The sequence below is a fragment of the Vicugna pacos genome, chromosome 17 (genome assembly GCF_048564905.1).
Source record: "Vicugna pacos chromosome 17, VicPac4, whole genome shotgun sequence".
Lineage (NCBI taxonomy): Eukaryota > Metazoa > Chordata > Mammalia > Artiodactyla > Camelidae > Vicugna > Vicugna pacos.
In genome coordinates this window covers 30,390,455-30,414,369 of record NC_133003.1, presented here as the reverse complement: position 1 = coordinate 30,414,369, position 23,915 = coordinate 30,390,455, and the positions used below count along the sequence as shown (strand labels likewise).

The 23,915-nt window shown below is 37.2% G+C and overlaps 1 protein-coding gene and 1 long non-coding RNA gene across 7 annotated transcripts in view; one reads left to right on the top strand and one right to left on the bottom strand.

Annotated features, from left to right (window-relative positions):
- Positions 1-23,915, top strand: part of FHIT (fragile histidine triad diadenosine triphosphatase) — a 1,244,593-nt gene that overhangs the window by 317,114 nt on the left and 903,564 nt on the right. The window contains exon 1 of one of the 6 annotated variants that reach the window (XM_072941592.1): positions 23,657-23,702. The exons of the other annotated variants lie outside the window; for them this stretch is intronic. The gene's annotated coding sequence lies outside the window, so the exon portion shown is untranslated. Of the gene's footprint in view, positions 1-23,656; positions 23,703-23,915 lie in introns of those variants that run through there. 6 annotated transcript variants of the gene reach the window in all.
- On the bottom strand, positions 775-22,896 carry LOC140686781 (uncharacterized). Its single transcript, XR_012060694.1, has 2 exons — positions 22,826-22,896; positions 775-853 (listed from the first exon to the last, which is right to left on the bottom strand). It is a non-coding gene; the product is annotated as an uncharacterized lncRNA (long non-coding RNA).

Here is a 23,915-nt window from a genome sequence, read left to right as displayed (position 1 = left end):
CTATCTACTGTAAATATAAATCAATAGCAAAAGGAAATTACATTACCATGATTGGCTTAGGCCAATCATTATCCATTATCTAAAGCTAGGCACATTACTATCCGTCAAAATTTAACTTCTATTATCAAAAAAGGAGAGCACTTTTATTATATTTATATTAAGAAATGATAATCATAAAGCTGTAAAAGTAAGGTCTAAGAGGAAGACCGTAACAGAAATTTTCAGAGAAAGGAAGTGAAAGTAAATGAAATGACGAGTGCCACAAAAGCAGTCTTGAGCAATTTCCTCAATGCTACCAGGTATCAAGAGGTGCGTTGCTTTTTCTACTCATCCCGCACCTGTATATGGTGGACATTGATAGTTCTGTTTGTAAAATCCATTTTTCCCCTCCCTTCCTTCCTAATAGAAATGTGATTTTGCTTACAGCAGCAATGCCCAGCTTCTTACACTCTGTGTGATCCATTTTTGGCCAGGTAGACACATGTGGAAGTCACTGCTTGGAACTTTCTAGAAAGCTTCTAGAAAGAAACTGACTCAGCTGGTATCCTCCCTTTGTGCTTTGCCCTTGCACTAAACCCCCTTCATGCATAAAGTGAGGATGCCAGCCTGGAGGTGCAGCAGCCATCTGTGACAATGAAAGTGAAAGCCCCACCTAAGGCCAGCAGACCCCAAAGACAGAAGGAGCCGGAGACGTTGATGACACTGTGAGGTGTTGTCCCAGTGCTCAGACACCTTGTAACATGGAAAAATAAAAATAAAAAAATAACAGCAATGCAAGCTCTCTGGGTTTTAATCACTGTTGGGCTGTTTGCTGGGTTGCAATTACACGCAGCTGTCCGTACATCTTCCAAACCTAGAAGCGTGGAAAAAGAGAGTGGAAAGTCGTGTTAGTCAGTGTTACTAAAGGCTAAGGAATATGTTAAAAAGCTTTGAATGAGAAAAGTTAGGGTAAGAGGGAAAATGAAAATAAAATTAGCCCAATGTGATCATGAAATGTTCCAGTGTTCTGATGCTCTGAGCATAATCATTCCATTGGTTAATTCTGTTAGTGTTACCTCGTGCTTTGAGGGGATGTAATTCCCCAGGGGCCCCATGACCTGGAGGAATCACTACACAAGATGTTTACATTCTGATTCTACTGATGAATCTGAGCAGTCATACTTCCTTCCACTTGGATATTATTTATTTATTTGTTTTAGATATTTGGATCTAGTGTTTGCTTTTGTTTGGTGTTTATGGTTTTCCACACCAAGGTAATTAGGCTCCACATAATTTCTTTAGGTAAACATAAAGTCTTTGCTGTGTTATTGAGGACATTGAAGAGATGATGGTTAACAAATTGGGGGGGAAATCAGATGCTTCTTTGTACATGGAACAGATCAATACATTGCAGATGAACATTAACAGAAAGATAAGCCTATATTGTTGGTGTTTGCAATGCAAAAAAATAGGTACTTCTTTGTTTTTCAGGTTTACTAGCCTGAAAAGGAAGTTCAGGTTTACTAATGAGTAGGTAAATAGATAAAATGTGAAACAAAGCACAGTATTAGAGCAGTCATTAAATCGACTAGCATTTTATCTTAAAGGCAGCGTTGCAATAAAGTACCTCACCTATGCTCAAATACAAAGGTGAAATTTACTTTCCCCCCAAATGTATTATCCCTTGCAAGAGATGTTCTTCCTTTCTACTTGGGTCCTTTCAAGCGCTGCTTTGGGAAGTCTCAGTGGGCTCACCCAGTGTTTGTTTCGGGTGTTTGTGAACGTCATTTGCTGGAATCAGTTAAAAAACAGAGCAAAGAAACTGAATACAGAGTTAGCCATGATACTGGGAGCTGCTGTGACTTCACAGTTGCAAGTATTGGATGTTGTTTTAAACAGACCTTCTGAAAATCACATTAAAAAGCAATACAAAAGATGGTTATATCATTGACATCGAAATAGTACCTGCAGAGGTTGCATTTTTATTTAAAAGAAAAAGCTGCTTATAGAAGTGGGTACTTGTGCCTTTAGAGACAACTTCCAGAGACAGCTTCACACATGATTCAGAGCACTGTGGCTCAGACCAAGAGAAGAAGGTATGTTCTGGAACGCTCTGTTGGAGGAATACAAAAGCAGCTCCTGTATGCCAAAGACACTCATGCCAGAGCTTGAATAAAATGCTTTTAAAATCCCAATTAAATTAATGAAATAAAAAGCATAAGCAGATGTTTGAACTATTTTTTTCTATATCCCCCCAAAATTTACATGTACAAGTTGGCCATCTTCCCTTTTAAATATTTTTAGTCTTTTCTTTGAGAAAAATGGAATATTTCTTTATGTTCAAGATTGTCTTATATTTCACATTATTCAATACTTGTTCCAGGTTAGTCTTACTACCTCTTTCATTGATATTTTACATTTTAGTAATATAAAATGTTTTAAACATCTAGGGTGTTCTAGAGTGAGTGATGGAGTGCCATATGCTAACTCATGAAAAATTTTTACATAGTTCATGAAGAGACATGCAGTTAAGTGCCAGACTGATTAAAAGAAATTACTAATCTTTGAGTTTGAGTTTAACACTTGTAGTAGTCAGTTCTCCAGTGAAGCAGAACCAATAGGAGATATAGATAGATAGGTAGATACATAGATACATAGATATAGTGAGAGACAGAGACAGAGGGAGAAATTGGCTCATGCAAGTATGGAGGCTGACAAGTCCCAAGTATGGAGGCAAGCTGGAGACCCAGGAGAGCCAATGGTAAGAATCACTACAGCTAAGGCTGTAGTTTCAGTCCAAAGCCAGCAGACTCACAACCCAGGAAGAAGCAGTGTTTCAGTTTGAGTCCAAAGGCAGGTAGAAACCAACGTCCCAGTTAGAAGCTAGTCAAGAAGAAGGAATTCCTTCTTATTTAGGGGTCAGCTTTCTGTTCTGTTCAGGCCTTTAGTTGATTGGATAAGGCACACCACAACAGGGAGAGCAATCTGCTTTACCCAGTCTATCAGTTTAAATGTTACTCTCATCTGAAATACCCTCACAGAAGCACCCAGCATAATGTTTGACCAAATATCTGGGTACCCCGTGGCCTAGTCAAGTTGACACATAAAATTAGCCATCATAACATTTACGGAAATGGGGGAATTTAGTCTTTTTTTTAGGATTTATGTTAAGCCTACTTCCAAGAAAGATGTGTATAAAATATTATAAGATAAACTATACCATTGAAAAGTATTGCTTGTTTGTTTTAAAGTTAACATTGTAGAGGAGATTTCTTTAGGGACCTCTTGAGTGTACCATCTACATTCTTTGTAAAGTGGGTCCATGTGACTTTATTCAGGAGATAAAGTTCTACAGGGCTAGTTACTTTTTGATTTTTAACACAAAGACATCATGACACAAAGATGAGTGGTCTTGAATAGAATGGAGTTGCATCTTGTGTGTAAAATTGGCAACAAAGAGAGAGTAAGAAGTATTGATGTAAGTAATATAGAGTGTTTTGCTAGATGTTCCCCCCTCTGTGAATATTTACTTCTTAGTAAATGTGAAATGAGAGCTAGGAGTCAGTCTCATTCTCCTGAATCTCCTAGTGTGAGCATCTCAGTGCTAAGTGTATTCCAGTATTGACATATTCTGTTAAGCATCAGAAAATATATATGGCCAGTAAACTCATGCCTATGACTTCATCTGACCTACAGCCAAAGGAATAACTGTCTATTCTAATGCTAGAAGAAAGCCTGTATTGGACCTCCTGAGAAGCTGTGCCATATTTTTTTGTGTGTGGAGAGTTGGAAAGGTTTCCAAGAGACTCTCTAAGCTTCAACTTAAAAACTATCCCTGATTTAAGATGCCACTGAGCTATCTTTGATGCTGCTGGGATTGTGGCTTGCTTAAGAGGAAATGTTAACTGGCAACATTTTCAATAGGTTTGCTCCTTTTAAAGAGCATTTCCCCTCCATCCCTGCCGGAGAGTATCTGGAATACAAATGTGGGCTTTCCACTGTGTGCCTGTATGTAGGGGACTGACGGGTAGGTGTAAAAAGGCTTCTTTAGGACTATTCCCATGGGTAATAGAGACAGCTGCTCTCTTCTAGGGACGTGGGGGCATTCACTAAGCTTTGCCCTTTGTGTTGTGGTTCATTAAAAATACAAATAAGGTCAATGGAATAAGACACTATTCAAATAAAGAGTAGGTTATGTAAATTCTGATTAGAGGAAAGAAATTTATAAGATAGAGACACTTTATCTAAAATTTAGAAAGTCTGTAATGTACCAGCTGGCGTCTTGGGTCAGCTGAGAAGAGCCTTCAAAAGATTTCCCTGGACCTGGGTGGGCATAGGAGGTGGCAGGACCAAACCCAAGAGGAAGGATAATGATAGCTGTAATTTATTGATCATCTACATATTTGATAGGCATCTGGCTCTGGATAAACAAGTGATGAACAAGGTAGACAAGATCTGTGCTCTCTTGGATCTACCTCCTAGTGGGTATGTTTGGGAAGGAGGTCGGGATGGGTAGCATACAAATAAATGAAGAAAGTAGTGAAATGTGATGACAGCCATCAACAAAATAAAAGATTGATACAATAGAATGATTTGGTGGTGGTGAGGATGCTACTTCAGATTGGAGGGTCAGGGAAGGCCTCTCTGAAGAAATAACATTTGAGCTGGACCTAAAAGATGTAGAGATCCACAATTTAAAGATGTAGAACATTCCAGAGAGTGGGAAGAACAAATGCAAAGGACTTACCTAGGAAATGATAATAGAGTACCGCTTTGTTATTTAGTTGGGCTTGTGCCCAAGACCTTCCAGGGCAGAAGAACACTTTCAAAGGTGGATTGACGTGGAAGGGACGTTGTGGGATTTCTTCCCCTCTTTCTCCTAAATAGTACCTTCAAATGAACAGCATGCTCAAGAGTTCTGAGTGGGGGGCAGTGGGAGGAAATGGGGAAGAATGAAAGTGTTGGGGGCAAGGGCTGGAGCTCTGGACATCACTTTGGCTCATGGGTGCTATTGCCTGTAGCTGGAAAGAAGGCAGGAGAGACAGAAGGGAATGGGTAGCCTTCCCCGAAGACTCAGACTTTTCCCAACTTAGAGGAAGTTTTGTATAGTGATCCTGTCTTAATAAATAGGACTCAATATTGGCCAATTGGATTAGGACCTCCTCCTTTGAGGGCTTGTGGGTAGAGGGAGAGAGAGAAAGCGTGGCATGCCTAGTCCCCTCCCCCTTAGAGATGTTTTCTTACCTATTTCAGGTATGAGGAAGTCAAGTACATAAAGAAAAAGTAACTTGCCCAATGAGCAAGTGGCAGAAATAGCATTTAAAAGCAGGTCTGTTTGATACAAAAGTGGATCACACTGCTCTTTTTGCAGATCAAGATCGATCAATGAATTTTTCCTTCTTGTGCCCTAAAATAATTGACTCATCTTCCAGACTACAAATCTTACTCTGTTTAATCAGATCCAGTTACAAAATTTCACTGAGTTTAGCTATTTAGCTTTATTTATGGAATCATAATAATTTTAAATATGTACATTTCATTTAGGCAAAAGTCCTGTAAGGAATTTACTCTCTTTGTGTTGAGAGGTAGGGGGTATCCAGTTGTCCAGTCTGTTTCCACGGAGACAACTGACAGCGGTCGTAAATGGTATGATCATCCTATCTGTGCTGATATCATAGAAGAGCTAAAAGCCAAAGAGTAATCCTCACCAAACCCTTTTGCATTCATTCCCATTTTTTCTCTTTCTTTCTCCCTCTCGCCTGCTTGTCCTCTCGCCCTCTCCTTCCCAGCTTCTTGCCGAGTGTCTACTTTTTGTTCTTCTCTTATATTAAAGGTTAACATGTGAAGTCTGCTCTAGTTATAATTACACAGTTTTCCCTTTCAGGAGAAAATTTTGCAACTGATGATAAAAATATTTGGTCTCTATGGATAACTCTAGTAAATATATTTTAAAAAGAGATGTATGTTCTGAGAATAGAGACTTTTAATATCCAGGTTTATGACTGGTTATCTGTTTGGTTCCAAATCCCAAGTCTTTGTTTGTCCTCAATTTTCAATTTCAATTTAAAAATATTTAGTAACTTCTTAAGTGTGAAAACACTGAACTGGGCTGTATTTGGGGCTGGGGTCTACTAAATAATGTAAAAATCAGCTTTGTGAGCTTCTTTGAAGAAAAATTCATTCTATCCAACATTTTAATTCATAACAATAAAAATAATAGCTACCAATTTTGAATGCTTACCACGTGCCAGACATTGTGTGTATTTTACAAAGATTACCTCATTTCGTCTTCAAAACAATCTCATTAGATAGGTATTTGTGTTCTCATTTTTCAGCCAAGGAGATTGGAACTTAGAAAGGTTAAATGGTTCACTCCAGGTTGTACCCAAATTAAGTGCCAGAGGCTAGATTTGAACCCCTGTCTGTCTAACCCCAAAGTGTGAACCTCCAGTTACCTAAAGAAGCCCAGTTGGAACCAGGGGGTTGAAGAGGGGCCATCTTTGGAGAGTTTGGCCTGGGTAGAAAGAAGGTACTATCACTGTAGTCATTATCCTGCAATACAATGAAAGTTAGAGCTAAGGTCCTTGACATGGGGCTGAGGCATTCAAAACGTCAGAACTTCTCCTTTTAGTTAACATTTTTAAAAGTTGTATCTTAGAAAAGTCAGTTTGGTAAGTAAAGTTCTCAAGAGTTTCTAAATTTGGAGACGTAAACTGCTTTAAATGTAGAGAAACTGTGCTGAGGGCCCAGGAGGGCATAGAAAGGGGGGGAAGAAATAAGAGAGATTCAACTTAAGGAAAAGAAGAGGAAGCTATAACATCTGATGAAAAATAATCAAAAGCAGATTTCAGTAAGGCAGAGGAATGGAAAATAGACTCACGCCAAAGGGGAGCTGAAGACAATGATGTTGGGATTAGATCATCCGGGAACTACCTAGTGGCTTCAGCCATAGGCACTCTGTAAATTTATGATGATGGTGATGATGGTGTGCAGCAGGAAGTCGGAAGTGCAAACTAGGGAAAAGAGGGAAGGTGTCTGAGCTGCATTGCCCCATAAATCCAGAAGAAAAATATTCTCTCCTCATATGTCAGGGGTAAAATTGTGCCTCAAGTTCTCTATTTCATTTGGCATACCTTATTCCCATAAAGGAGCACCGTGGAGGAAATTTCGTATGAGGACCCAAAAAAATGAATGTATCACAGAAATGTCAACTAATAGGAAAATCCATTTGACTTTCCTTCTTGATGTGGTTTTACCATAGGCAGAAATTTCAAGGAAAGAAAGAAGGAAGAGAAGGAAAGAGGAAGGGAAGGGGAAGGGAGGAAAAAATTTCCACTTTTTAGATTTTTGTGGGATCCCATTGTAACTAAGTGCCAGTAAAAAGACCTCATGGATGGATGTATTATCTAAGGTAAGAATAAATGGATTTCATGGGTTCAGATGCTTTCCTGATAGAGTTGATAGGAATGCAAGGAAATGGAGTCTTCTAGTTTGCTACCTGTGTGGTTTGAGCCTCATGTGCTGAGTTATGGCTTTAGAAAGGGAACGCCCAGTCAAGGAGCCAGTCTGCTGAGATGTGACCCAGGCATAAAGAAACGCTTCCCGTGTACAGTGGATTCACGTATGCCCACTCAGAAACCAGTGCGAGGGTAAGGTCTCCTCCACGCCTAAAGTATACAAGTGACGGCTATTCATGGGGGCCCCACCCGGAAGCACTAGCTTGCAAAAAAGCAGTTACCCTGTTCTCTACAAGATTTCAATGAGCAGTGTTTGTGGATTGAATGAATTAATACTTAGATTAAAACCCAGCATATTTATTGAGTAACTGCTCTTTGCCGGCGCCTGTGTCTGGTGGTTTTGCATATATTACCTTATTTAATTTTAACAATGACAAATACTCTATTAGTGTGTTAAAGTTATGCAACTTTCATATTAAAACAGTGGAATAGCTTGTTTAGGTCTTCTGCCCCAAGCAGTTCTCCAAGGAAGACATACAAATGATCAATAGACACATGAAAAAATGCTCAATATCACTAATTATCAGAGAAATGCAAATCAAAACTACAATGAGGTATCACCTCACACCAGTCAGAATGGCCATCATTCAAAAGTCCACAAATGACAAATGCTGGAGAGGCTGTGGAGAAAGGGGAACCCTCCTACTCTGCTGGTGGGAATACAGTTTGATACAGCCACAATGGAAAACAGTATGGAGATTCCTCAAAAGACTAGGAATAGACTTACCCTATGACCCAGGAATCCTGCTCCTGGGCTTATATCCAGAAGGAATCCTACTTCAAAATGACACATGCACCCTAATGTTCATAGCAGCATTATTTATAATAGCCAACACATGGAGACAGCCTAAATGTCCATCAACAGGTGACTGGATAAAGAAGAGGTGGTATATTTATACAATGGAATACTACTTAGCCATAAAAACCGACAAGATAATGCCATTTCCAGCAACATGGATGCTCCTGGAGAATGTCATTCTAAGTGAAGTAAGCCAGAAAGAGAAAGAAAAACACCATATGAGATTGCTCATATGTGGAATCTTAAAAAACAAACAAACAAACAAACAAACAAACAAAGCATAAATACAGAACAGAAATAGACTCATAGACATAGAATACAGACTTGTGGTTGCCAAGGGGGTGGGGGGTGGGAAGAGATAGACTGGGATTTCAAAATTGTAGAATAGATAAACAAGATTATACTATATAGCACAGGGAAATATATACAAGATCTTATGGCAGCCACAGAGAAAGGAATGTGACAATGAATATATGTATGTTCATGTATAATTGAAAAATTGTGCTGTACACTGGAATTTGACACAACATTGTAAAATGATTATAAATCAATAAAAAATGTTAAAACAAAACAAAACAAAACAAAACAGTGGAAAAAGCTCTGTTGGAAGGTTTATGTGTTTATAGTTCATCACCTACCTGGTAAAGCATCACTGGTGGAGATTTACTATTTTCTTAAAGACAAGGCAGTTTGAATACCCAGATATCTGTAGGTGGACTTTGCTTGCTTCCTTTTTTTTTAGCCTTGTTGAGTTGTTTGTTCTCAAACATTTTACTGCCAGGCTTGAATCACCCTACAGTGATTTAAATGATCTTCAATGTTTAGTTTGACCATACACAACATTTTCTTTAGGCTCTGGTGTTAAAACTTAAGACACCCTCCCTTAAGATATGACTTTACTATATTTGTATATAGGCTGTTTAGATCCTTGGGAATGCCTTAGAATTTCTAATTTACTATATATATATATATATATATATATATATATATACACACACACATACATATACATGTGTGTGTGTGTATGTATATATGTGTGTGTGTGTATACATACAGTATATATATTTATTTATGAACATTTCATTTTCTTTCACACATACCCATGCTATGTGATACATCTTTATTGAGATAGGTTTAATTTACAAATATATAGCATATTGGTGTGAAGGGTGATAAAGTTTTAATTTAGCTCCAAGTTCTTCTTTTATTTTATGTACTTTCTTAAGAATAATACAGGCATATACCCATTTTACTGAACTTTGCTTTATCACGCTTCACAGATACTATGTGTTTTACACATTGAAGGTTTGTGGCAACTGTGTCAAGTAGGTCTCTCAGTGCCATTTTTCCAACAGCATTTGCTCAATCTGTGTCTCTTATCACATTTTGGTTATTCTAGTAATATTTCAAACTTTTTTGTTATTATTATATTTGTATGATGACCTGTGATCAGTGATTTCCAATGTTACTTATGTATTGTTTTGGCATTTCTTTGCCAAAAACTATTTTTAATTAACACATATATTTAGACATACTGCTATTTATTGAACAGTTAATAAACTACAGAATTGTAAACATAACTTTCGCATGCACTGGGAAATCAAAAGATTTGTGTGACTCACTTTCTTGCAATATTAACTTTATTGTGATGGTCTGGAACCTACCCCACAATATCTCAGAGGTATGACTGTGTAATAGACTGTTGTGCCGTACAGATTTTTAATAATATAACTCAACTAAGAAAAGGCTTGCAGAGCCTCCATATTCCAGTGGAGGTTATGTCCACATTTTGCCAAGTAATCTGTATAGCAAAGCAATAAAGCCATAATTGCTTATAACTTTCTTAAAACTTTTATGCAAGAGGTTTATCATATAAGTTACAATGTTGTTCTGTCATATCCTTCTTAAACTTTTATTTTAGATACATTGCTAGTAGTTAAAAACTGTATTACTATGTAGCCACCATTGCCTCAAAGTTTGTCTTTGTGTATTTGACACTAATAGACAGATACCTTTATTTTCAATATATTTTCATATAAATTTATTAATTACTAGTAGTCTTTGAGGTTGTCCCAGACAGTGGAATTCAGTTAGCAAATGGAGCTTTGTTTAAAGCTGACTGAGAGCTCTTGAACGTTTTGGGGATGATTATGTTTGTTTCTGGTGTGTTTTTATGATGCTCAAAGGAAAGCGAAATCCAGATATAAATGAATAAACATCGGTATTGGAGGATATTTGTCTAACCTAGGTATGTGCTGGGGTCCCCTGTGGTTCAGTCTTAAAACAGTATAGCAAGTGAAACAATTGAGAGATAATCTGAATTTTACTCGTATTTCTCCAATAACCTTGAAAATTATTTTATTCCTTGCACATGACGACTCTTCTTTAAGTCCCCTCCCATCTTTTTTATTCTAGTGAGCTTTCATTTTGCACTCAGGAGCCAGGTACTCTCTCTCTTTCACCCCTTTATTCTCAAATAGCTATACTATTTCTATTAAGGCTACAGACTGACTTTTTTCCTGTCTTATTTTTCATCCTGGTTTTCCAGTTCTGTTTTGGTTACCATTCACATAATTTATCTTAAAAAAATGATACATCTCTTAGGAAGTGGGTGAAGGAAAAGGCCAAGCAAAACAAATTTCTGGAGGGAGTGGGAGACTTGAACAGTAACATTTTAACAAAATTTGTCTTCAGTGCACTTAAAACCTTGATTAAATACAATGCTTATGAAATTCATTGTTAATATCAAGCTGCAAATAAAGAATTATTAATTCCTTTGAAAATAAGCTTCATGTTCAGAGAGAATTTAATAAATAGGAGAAGTAGAAGCCAAAAAGAATGGAATTCATTAGTTTAGGGCAACTGTAGAGTAGAATATCAGAGAAAATCCAGCAGATCACAAAATTGTAATAAAGTTAGCAAGCAAATATGCACCCTCAGGGAAAAATGATCAGGGGGTCACAGAGGACACTGAATAATAAGACAGCTATGTAGCACTAATGAAGGCCAAGCTGAATTCAGAAATAAATTAAGAGAAATGGCAAAACTTTCTTTTCTTCATATTCATTCAGAAAATATGTCTTCTAGCTCTTGTACTGATTTTGAAGATTCAAGAAAAATTTCAGCTAAGTTTAGAAGACAGTTATAGATATGATTAATCACATTTGAAAAGAAAAAGCTGAAGTGTGATTTTTATGAGAGGATGGTAACTACTCACTCTCTGTCTTGCTGTGTTAAGAATGAACTGATTTATGTAACAGTGAGGCATATTTGGTTAGTCACTGGGAAAAAATTGTCACATGATATTAAATGGCAGAAAATTTTTTTTTAAAAAAGACAACGTGTTGAATCATTTTCTGGGGAAGTCTTAAGAAAGGGTTCATCTTTGTCCTCGTGTAACTGTGGTTTATGTGTGTGGGGTTTTTCCTGCCCTGGAATCAATGATTTTATGAAATACCTGGAAAAAACAATCTGTTCCCCAAGAGTAAGCAAAATGCCTTCATTCACTTTTGAGGGTATATGTGATTTACTTCTTGTTTCTGGAACTCACTACCTATGCTTCTGCTAAGTTCATGAATATATTTTAAATCAATCACCTAATCAATAGAGAAAATTTTCTCCTATTGTATTTGGCAAATTTAACAATGATTTGGCCAAATCAGTATGGTTGAATAAGGTTCTATCAAATGCGACAGCATATTTTTGTTTATATCTTTATTTATAAGGTGTTTACTAGGGTCCATGTTTCCTTAGACATAGTTAAGTTTCTCCAATAAAGTTATTCTGAATCACAACTGCTCTTGCCTTATTTTGAAGTAAGTTGGACATCTTTTAACTATGTATTAAAGCTTCTTTTTTTACCACTATCCTTCCCTCTTGATAATTGGGAAGATATACATACATACGTACTTACCTTAACCCCAGCATGTTAGGATTGAGGTAGCCTACAAATTAACCTTATGTCCTAGAAATATACCACAATGGTGTTTATTTGAACTCAGAATCCTAGTGTTGTTACCTTCCTTGGATGAGAAAGATGAATGCTGTGTCATTGTTTCTTGCTTATCATGGTGTGCTTGTGTCTGTCATTAAAACAGAGGAAAGGAAGTCCATGACTGGCTTCCCTTTATTTCATTTCAGACAAATGTAAGATTTTTACTAAGCTTTCAAGAAATTATATAAAGTCCATTTGGGGAAGTAGCCTGTGTTATTGATAGATAAGGTTTCTTGTTATCCAGGTGTCACTGTGTTAGCCTTGTGCATTTCAGTTTGGGGAGTGAATGTTCAAAAGGTTCAAAATACAGCATGACAAGGAGTTGTGGACTGGAGGAGATTTATTCTCATTGCTTTAGAGTGCAAAGGATTTCTAAAACTTGCAGGGCTGTTTTGGTTGGGAGCACAGAAATGGTAATTTAGACTCTAGGTGGCATTTATGAGGAACTATTTATAGTGGTGGAAGTCTCTCTGGGTTGTGTTATTATTTAACATTCTTCTGCCAGCATAATAAGGTGGTTGTTTCATTTTCCTTCAGTGAGGCAAAGAACCTACATTACAACACTTTCTACCTCTGGAACCACCTGAATATCTCAGAATCTTGGCTTTTTTTCAGGCCCTGAGTCAGAGGGTAGCCTCTGTTTCTTCCTTTCAGCTTAAAGTTTTTAATCTTACCTTCCCATCACATTGTCTGGGAAGCTTTTTAACTCCATTCCTACGTGTATTTTAAACAGTATTCCTTTCCATCCCGACTTTCTAGGGGCAGATCTGATGCTCATCCTGGCCTGGAAATGCCTGACCATAGGGCAAACCTTTAGTTCCTCTAGGATAGTATCCTGCTTTGTAGCTCTGATCAGTCGGGGGATCAGAGTAGTGGGGAATTCCTAAAATTGTAGTAGCATCCCTGACAAGTAAAAGAGGTGCTTCGATGGAGAACCATGTCTTCCCAGCTAGAATGGACAGCAGAGCTATCAGGATGCTTTTCTGCTCCTGAACCACCAGACTACATGGAAAGTTTTTCAGATGGCTTAAGCTAATGAGTTCTCCTTTAGATAGTTTGCTCATGTTAACTTGAGTCTTCATTCTTTCAGCTTATGTGGGCTCTCAATTTTAAAAAGGTCTTTCTCCTTTGGTAGCAAAGTAAAAAAAAAAAATACATTAAAAACTCATTTAATTTCTTTAGAATCTTTGATAGGCTTAAGTGACTTTCTTATTTCCTATTTGAATATCAAAGACTTTTTCACTATCAAAAATTTTATGAGACCTGGAAAAGAAGCCTGTATGTGTCCTTGGTTGTCTAGTTAATAAAATGTCTCTGATTAGGGAAAGTGTTGTGATGTGTGAATGAATGGTCCTGATTTGGGTGTCATTTGGACTAAGCTAGGAAAGAAGTCACACTCTGAATTGTTGTTGTTGTTGTTGTTGGGGAGATCAATACTGTCTAGACATGGTCTCATTACGACTTTGCATTGACTAAGGCAGACTCGGTCAACAGTGGGGCTGAGATTCCTGTAATCCAGGCTGTTGGTGGGATGTTCATGTTGCCCATTATTACAGAGAACTCGAAATTTTCTGGTGTCAACTTTATGTTTCAGCATCATTCCACTCAACTGTGGGGTTATCCTTGAGGACAGGCAATGTCAACTCATATAACATTTTCAAAGATTCTAGATCCTGGAAGTCCTGGGAGCTGCCCTCTAGGATTTCCTAGCATGCTTGGTGATAGTTGCATAGGGCATGAAAAAAGGCCGTAGAGCAGATGAATTCCCTGTAGTCTCTAAAACATAAAAATAGAGACAGTAATTCAACTTCTATCTAAGGGCCTCAGCCCATCTCTGAAAGCCAGATATCTTCCCTGTCATACAGCCTTCCCATTAATTTCTGCAAATAATATCTTCATGTAAAGAAATATCAAGTTAATTTTTGTTTTTCATATCCAGTAGTCTTCCCATTGACAAGCAATTTTCATCTATTTGAATTTATTTCTAAATTGAGAAAGTTTATGATTCCTTACCTGGATCAGAATTTAAGAATCTTGTCTTCTTCCTCTTAGACATTCAGACTCCTGGCTGTGCTGCTCTGCATGGAATCTTAAATCTTTCATTTGTGGTTATTTGTTGGCATTTTGCAAGGGAGTGAAGCAATGTCTGGGCCACTAGAGGCCAGAGGTAGCCCAGCCTGACCAGGTTTCCAATAGAGGAATAAATGTCTGTTATTTATCCAGCATCTTTACTTTTCAGCTGTGGGAAAGATGAGTATAGACACTGAGAAATAATGCTAATTCTACAAAGGATTGCTGATGATAAAAGATCTCTTTCTGGGAATTTAAGTGTTCCAGTAAATTAGCATTATTGATCATTCTCTTTCCACACAGTCTACAGATGATCTTAGAATCCTAAACTATTACTCTCCCCTGTCTGGTGTAATTACCAGAACAAGGAATAATCTAATTAAAAGACAACAAGGATGCGTTCTAATTGTTCTAATAAATTATGTTAATACACAGTGCATGCAGTTACTTTTCAGCAGGAATTTACTTAACAGATTGACAGTTTGTCCTTTACTGCCGCAATCTTAACTTTAATTTCTCCTAAACAACTTAAAAAAGTATAGTTAGGTATCCAAAAATTTATTGGACTGTTAAGAAAATCTAAGTTTCCATGTAGTACATATGGGTGAAGAAAGGAGTTTTGTGTTCTGTAGATAAAATAGTGACAAAAAAAAGAAGAGGCTAAAGAACAGACAAAGGTAAAGTAAAGATCAGTAGAGTCTACAATAAAAATCAGTAACAGATTGTTGCAGTGAAGGGAGTGGACTTTTCAATTGTTCTTTTATTGTGTGTAGTGCTGCATGATAGTACAGTACTAACTCATATAACTATGCTTGCTTAGTTTTAGACATTTCACACAAATCTATCAGACACGATATTGTATATTACATGTATGAAATGGTACCCTCGGTAAAGTCATGTCATGACAGGGGCAAACATTCAGGAGGTCAATTCTGATAGCCCATATGTTTTCTACAAAAATGCCAGTCTCCCTGCTTATTTGAACATAATTCGGATATAGTTTGCTGTACAGCTGTATGAGAAAGGCCTCCTGGCAGTGTGAAAAAAGATATCAAGAAGGACATGATGGGAATAAAAACCTGTGTAAAGCATGGAGGGAAGGGTATAAGTAAGTTCTAAATCAGTATGGCCACTCTGTGTAGTTCAGAAAAGCAGATTCCCAGGTTGGTTTATGTTGTCCTCCCTTGACGTGACAACCTTTTCACATTTAATTAACAAGCTGACGGGTAGGAGTGGATCTCAGTACTTGTCCAAACTGGAAAGTATTCCCAGAAAGGACACTTTTTCACGAGTTGGAAATGTTGTTGGGAATAATTTTCCACCTCTGAAGGCTTAATCCATTCAAATCGTCAAATTCATCAAAACCTGTAGAGCTGAAACATATGCAGATTCTAGTTTATACTCATAAAGTTAACTTCTTTTAGCACAGCAGCCATAGAGAGAAAACACAAAACAATAAATACATCATAAAAGAACAGGAGACAGAGGGGGTATAGCTCAGTGGTAGAGCATTTGACTGCATAAAAGAACAGGAATTGAAAGAAAGTTGTCTTTAATGACAAAGCAATGCAAGCAATTGTCTTGCCATGCCAAAGTGCTCCAGCCTAAACATCATAATTTTGGGCTCCTTACTCCCTGTCTGTTAATATTCTAGTTCACACCTTCATTTCCAGTGGGAAGTTTCATGTGTTCTTTTTCTGTTTTAAAAAATATTTTTTGACATTTCCTTCAAGGCCATCAGGCTCTGAGAATTTCCGTCTTCAGGACTGAGAGCTGGAAAGCTCCTAACCCAACTATAGAACCCTCACCACCAGCTCTACATTAGATCAAGTGCCCAGATGGGTCTCACCTTCCTCAGCTCCAAGGCAGGGACAATGTCTGCCTCTGAGAGGAAGCATGAATGTAGCACTCAATTCTTTCTTTTTTTTTTAACTTTGAAAAAATTTTCATGTGGAAAAATATGAATAATATAACATTTGCCATTTTAAACATTTAAAAGTGTATAATTCAGTAGTGTTGAATATCACATTTCTTTTTAATAATTGGACTGAAAAGGAAATAATGGCTTTGGTTAGATAAGCACTTATATTACCATGTAGAGATGTTTTATTCTGCTTTTTATTTGTTTCCACACTTACTGAAATTATTTTTCACCTAAAGTTTGATATCCACCTACGTGAAGCCAGAAAAGAATTTCATCTCAATTCTAGAACAGATTCTAGATGCTCATGGCAGGTGGGGAGGGGTATGTGGCTGGGCAAAGGGTCAACATAATAAGTGGGGTTGGGAGCAGTGGAACAGTGCCTGTCTCTGAAGGTTCCCTGGGCATTCCTGGAGCTCAGAATGTGAACTTGACACTCTGTGCATAAATCTGATATTTTCCTCTCTCAGCTGCTGGCATTGAAAATTTTCATTTAGTAAATAATGCAAAATATACATTAAGTAATGCTAAGTTTTTGACAAAAACTGACAAAAATTGGGGAATTCAAAGCTACAGGAAAGCGGAAACACTTTGCTTAATGTGCTGCCACCTAGCCATGATCTCATTCACTGTTACAATGAGACACTTAAATCATTTAGCAGGCAGGTGGAATGTGTTTTCAATGGAGTGTGGAAGGCAGGGGATCAGCTGAGTCTTCTATTTTTATTGGGCATTAATACTTCCTACACATATAGAAAGTAAATTTTGATACATATTAAAATAACAATAATGTTAATAATACATTGAAAAGCTACTTTTCAAAAGAGTGTAGTAGTAGCAATCTCTGCTTTGAATATTATGTTCACCAGTTTCATCTATTTGGCAATTCCCTGTGGCACACAGGATAAACTCTAAACTCCTCAGTAGAGGACGGGGTCCCCAGCGTCCCTCCCTTACCCGCCTTCCCACTTCGTCTCCCCTTGCTCCTACAGATGTCCTGAACTTCACCCAGGCATTAGCTTGTGTCATTTCTCAAATGTGCCATCTTCACTTCTCTCAGGGCTTTTGTATGCGTTTCTCCCTCTTGGAAACTCCTATTACTACCAATGCTTCAGAATCTCGCTCACACATCAGAAGCGTCTGCTGATTCTCCCAAGCAGTGCTGCTCACTTTCTTGATGTCAGCACCATGACCAGTATATACCTGCATTTTTGCACTTACCACATGTCATTGTTATTATTTCTTACGTGGCTATTCCTCCTGCTAGAATCAAAGTAGCCTATGACATTACAACTCAATAGGATGCAGCTTATTGTATATATATACATTTTTATCTCTCCAAACATGTTTTATTTTTAAGTTTCTGCTAAGATTCAGGAACTTAAGACTTTCAAGTACTGAATAAAAATACCAGTCAACCCAGAATCCTGTAACAGTAAACCCAGAGTCAACCTAGAATCTTATACCAGTGAAGACACCCTTTAGGAATGAAGGGGCAGTCAAGATATTCTCAGATGAAGCAAAACTAAGAGATTTTGTCACCAGCAGACCTACTGTAAAAGAATGGCTAACAGAGAGGAAATAATTAAAGAAAAAAAAAGAAGAAAGCTTGGAACACCAGAAAAAGCACAGTAAGCAAAAATATTGGTAAATATAGTAATCTTACTCTTTCCTCTTGAGACTTCTAAATTCTGTTTGAAGATTGAACCAAAAATTACAGTATTCTTTGGTATGGATGGAAATGATGGAAATATTTAAGATAATTATATTATAAATGGACTATGATAACAGGACATAAAGGGAAGTAAGCTTTCTATACTTTGCTCAAACTGGTAAGATGACACCAGTAGGTTATGATAAATTATGAATATATAATGCAATACCACTAAGGAAGTTTTACAAGGAGATGCACACACAAAAAACTACATAAATCAAAACAGAATTTTAAAAAATGTTCAAAGAGTCTACAAGAGGGCCAGGAAAAGAAAACGGAAAAGTGCAAACCAGAGAGAAAAAACAGAAAACAAACAAAAATAAAATGGTAGGTTAAGTCCTAAAATATCAAATAATTACATTAAAGCTAAATGGTCTAAATATAGCACTTAAAGTTTGGCAGAATTGTTTTAAAAACCTGATCTAACTAGGTACTGTGTATAAAAAACTCACTTCAAATATAATAGTAGAGGCAGATTGAAGGTAAAATCATGGGAAAAGGTGTATCATGCAAGCATTAATTAAAAGAAGGCAGAAGTAGCTATTTCCTTGAAAAAGTTAATGAAGTTGACAAACATCTAAGAAGACTGACAAAGAAAAAAAGAAAAAAATACCAATATCAGGAATGAAACAGGGGATAGTACTATAGACCCTGCAGACATAAAAAAAATTGTAAAGGAATGCTATGAAAAACTCTACACACATATATTTGACAGCTTAGAAAAAAGATCCACTTTCCTTGAAAAATAAAATCCCACAAGTCACCAAATATGTAATAGATCATTTGAATAGCCCTGTAACTATTGAGGAAATTGAATTCATGATTCTTAAATTCCCCAAAAGGAAATCTCCAGGCCCAGATGATTTTACTGGAGAATTCTACCAAACGTTTAAAGAGGAATTAACACCAGTTTTATATAGACTCTTCCCAGAAATAAAAGAGAACACTTTCATTTTATGAAACTAGTATTACTCAGATACCAAAGTCAGACAAAAGCATACAGAAAGGAAAACTATGATGCACCAATAACCCTCATCAATATAGACGCAAAAATCCTTAACAAAATATTAGCACATAGAATTCAGGGGAAAAAAAATCATGCAGTGTAACCCAAAGGAGTCTTTTCCAGGAATGCAAGGCTGGATCAATTTTAAAGAGCCAATCAATGTAATTCACCATAGTAACAGACTTAAGGGGGAAAAAAAATCCCATAATTTTGTCAATTGATGCAGAAAAGTATTTGACAAAATTCAACACTGATTTTTAATAAAAACTCTCAGAAAAGTAAGAATGAGGGGAACTTCCTCAACTTGATTAAGAGCTTCTTTTTTATTTCCCACAGCTGACGTTATACCAACTAGTGAAGGACTGAATGCTTCTCCCCTAAGTCTGAGAAGTAAGGCAAGGATGTCTGTTCTTGCTTCTCCTATTCAACATAGTGCAGGAATTTCTAGTCAATGCAATAAGGCAAAAAGAGGAAATAAAAGGCACGCAGATAGAAAGGAAGAAAGGAAACTGTCATTATTGCTAATGAACTGATTTCTACTTAGAAAATCCTTTAGTGATGTAAAAAAAACCTCTTAAAACTAAGTGAGCTCAGTTAGGTTGCAGGATACAAGATAATTTTAAAAAATCAATTGTATTTCTGCATGCTATCAATGAACATTCAAAATACAGTTTACAATAGCTCAAAATTATGAAGTACTTAGATATAACTAATAAGTCATTTTACAGAACGTGTATGCTGAATGTGACATGATGCTGAAGACAGAAATCAAAGAAAATGTAAATAAGTGAAGAGCCATCCCATGTTCATGATTTAGAAGTCTCAGCATAATCAAGTTACCAGTTCTATACAAACTGATACACATGTTTAATGCAGCTCTTACCAAAATTGCTGTATGGTTTTTAAAATATGGGCAAGATTATTCTAAACCTTATATGAAAACAAAGGAACTAGAATAGCTAAAACAATATTGAAAAGAAGAGTAAAATGGGAGAAATCAGTCTACCTGATTTTAAGACTTATTATATAGTTACCATGTGGTTTTGTGTCCATTCATGGGGTGATAAACGCATATATCAATGGATGAGAATAGGGAAGCCAAAAAATAGACTCAAATGAATATTCTCAACTGATTTTTAACAACTGGGCAAGTCTTTCCAATGCAAAAAAAAAGAGAGCCTTTTCAATAATTGATCCTGGAGCAATCAGTAAAAAAGTGAACCTAAAACTAAGTCTTATACCTTACATAAAAATTAACTCAAAATGTATAATGGACTTAAATGTAAAGCATGAAACTATAAAATTTCGAAAGAAAACATAAGAGAAAATCTCTGGGATCCAGGGCGAGGCAAAAAGTTCTCAGACTTGGCATAACAACACAATTCATAAAAGGAAAAAAATGGTGTGTTAGACATCATCAGAATTAAAAGTGCTCTGTGAAAGACTCTGTTAAGAGGATGAAAGACAGATACAGACTGGGAGAAAACATTTGCAAACCACATGTCTGACAAAGAACTAGTACCTAGAATATGTAAAGACATGATAATCTCAACAGTAAAAACACCAAGCAATCCAATTAGAAAATGGGCAAAATTCATGAATAGATATATCACTGAAGAGATTATACAGATGGCAAGTAAGCACATCAAAAGATGTAGATTTTATTATTAGCCATCAGGAAAATGCAAATTAAAATCACAATTATATGTCACTATATACATATTAGAATGGCTTAAAAATAGTGATCACGCCAAATGTTAGTGAGAATTCAGAGAAACTGGACTACTCATATACTGATGTTGGGAATGTGAAATGGTGCAGCCACTCTGGAAAATAGTTTGGCAGTTTCTTATAAAATTAAACGTGTACTCACTATATTCCTGGGCATTTATCCCAAGGAAATGAAAACTTATGTCCACTTAAAACTTGTGCACGAATGTTCATAATAGCTTTATTTGTAACAACCCAAAACTGGAAACAACCCAGATAATCTATACTGGGTGAATGGTTAGAGAAATAGTGGTACATCCCCACCATGGAGCACTGCTCAGCAATGAGCCATTGAGACATGCAGCTTCCTGGCTGAATATTCAGGGATTTAGGCTGTGGGGGAAAAAAGAAGCCACTCCCCAAAGATTACGTACTGTATGATTCTATTTACATAATATTCTTAAAGCTACAAAATTATATAAAAGGAGAACAGATTGTAGTTGCCCAGGGCTAAGGAAGTACAGGATGAGAGGGCAATGGATGTGGCTATAAAAGGGCAGTAAGAGGATCCTTGTGGTGATGGAGGTGATGGAAGTATTCTGTATCTTGATTGTACCGAAGTCAAAATTCTAGTTGTGTTACTGTACTATAGACTTGCGAGATGTTACCATTGGGAAAAACTGGGTGAAAGGTACATGGAATCTCTGTATTTTTTTTCAACTTGCATATGAATCTACAATGATCTCAAAATAAGTTGAACTAAAAAGAGGGAGGGGCATATGAACAAAAAGAATTGAGAAGATGAAAACAATATAATTGTAGAAGCTGCCTTAAAAGGCCAGACACTGATTTAGAAAGAAAAGAAGGTGAAATCTAGGAAGATCCCAGAATGGACCAGGAATTAGTGGGATTAAACATCTATGAGAGTGGGGGTGCAGGAATATGAAGAGAATGTTGAAGAAACAACACATAACTGCTGGATCCCAGAGTCCTTGCCTAACCTGTGGAGCCTGGGAACTGTCCCTCTCACCCTCCCTCCACTCCTCAAGGTGGGAGACTGGAGGGAGTGAACCACAGGATCTGTGACTGGGGTCACCAGGCAAAGCTGAGGACAGAGCTATGGTGAAGAAAACAGTGGGATTAAGAGAAAGTCCCCCACCCTTTTCCACATTTAGATCCCAGAGCAATGGCAGCCAGGTAGGAGGTTAGAAGACACTTTTCTGGGGACTTTGACCAGCCCAAGAAGAGACCTAGAATTATCAACAACCAAGACTTTCTGGAAGCCAATCAATCACTCTAGGCCTACGTTGTCTCCTATGGTAGCCACTAGCAACATGTGGCTACTGAGCATTGAAACATTGTTGGTCTGACTTGAGGTGGGCTGTAAATGTAAAACACATTAAGAATTTTGAAAACTTCATAGAAAAATGTAAAATATCTTGTTAATTTTTATTACATGTTGAAATAATATTTTTATATACTAGGTTAAATAAAATATATTAAAATAATTTTTTAAAAGACTAAGGGATGAATTTCTTCCAGATTGAAAGCAGAAGAGCAACTTTTATAGAGCTTCAGTGGTTTTACAAGTAAAATGAAAGCAATGTAACATCCCATGAAGGGAGCAATCAGCCAGGAAACAGAGAGTAAAGAAAATGTTAGCCATGTATGTATAGATGATATATGTGATGCATTATCCTCTACCTAGTTCCTGTTGAAGTCACTTTTTTTTTTAAAGTATAATCTGCTGAATGCCAGAAGTAGCCAGATTATCTGGATATACATATGGATTGTTCTAGTCTCCTGAATTTATCTTAAACTCTGAGTGAGATTAACATAGAATCTGGGAAATAGCAGAGGTCCTCTGTGTATCACTATGTGTCCAATAGGCAATATGTATGATTTGTTGAGTGAGTCAGTCTGTCTGGATTGGAATCCCAGTTCAGGTAACTGTCTATGCCTCTGTTAAACAGGAATAAAAATAATAGTATTCTTTAGGTCATTGTGGCTACGTGATTCAATGTGTGAAAAAGGCTTAGTCCCTGATACATAGCGAGCATTGTGTAAATGTTAGCTATCATCATTACTACCGTGGGCTAGTAGCTCTAGTATTACCTCTGATGCTTAGGACAGCCTGTAGAGTAAGTAGTGTTATCTGAGAATCCAAGGCTTCGAGAAGAAGCTGCTCTCCTTGAGGCGGGAAGCCCCATAAAAAGACCGGCAGGACCCCTAGGCAGGGCTGCTGCTCGCCTCCCAGCACCCTCCGGTTCCCTGGTCCAGAGGCTCTATCTCACTTTTTGCCTCTAAAGCGGCTAACTTACACCTAGAATTCTATTGGTTTCCTGAGCTCACTTCTAATTGGTTATTTCCTTCACTCCTGATTGGTTATCACTCTCACTTCTGATTGGTCCACTTCTCTAACTTCTGATTGGTCCATTTGTAGTACTTTATTTGCATGGAGCTCACTCTTGATTGGTCTATTTCTACAAAGCTTGTTCCTGGTTGGTCAACTTCTGTTATGCTTTATTTGCATATGATATTGCAAAGTGTAAAACTGGCAGCCTATAAAAGGTCTGTGTAAACCTACAGATGGGGTCCAGAGCTTGAAGTGTTAATTTCTCTGGGCCAGCTGGCGTAATAAACCTGAGTTCTCCAACTCTCCGAGTGGTGCTTGGTCGCCTGGATCGAGGTTGCTGTCACAATTGAGGTGTGACACAGAGCTATAACACATTTTTCCGCAACATCCTGGGCCGCAAAGTCACTTCAAAACCTGCCTGAGCTTTTTCCATTATCCTGTCTTGCCTCATAAATTGTAGTACCTCATTGCTGAAAGAAGCCTTTTAGATCTTCTTAGGAGGCTACTGAACTTGTCTGCAGAATGCATCGTTAAAGGTTGGGCTCTGGAGTTGGAGAGCCTTGTGTCTAAATCCTGATCCTACCACTTAGAGCAGCTGGGGGGTCTACTCAACTCTCTTCTCTCCAGTGTGGCATTGTGAGTTTCTCCCTCTTATGCTGTTGTAAGGGTTACATTAGACAATGTACAGAAAGCTATTGGTATACTAAGTACTGTGTAATTGTTAATTTCTTATGATTTTGATTTCTATTATAAATACTTTCTAAATCTCAGGGCTGGTTAGTTGTGGAGGTACACCTGAAACCACTAGGTCTTTTATTCAGTGCTCTCTCTTCTCTACTTTGCTATCTA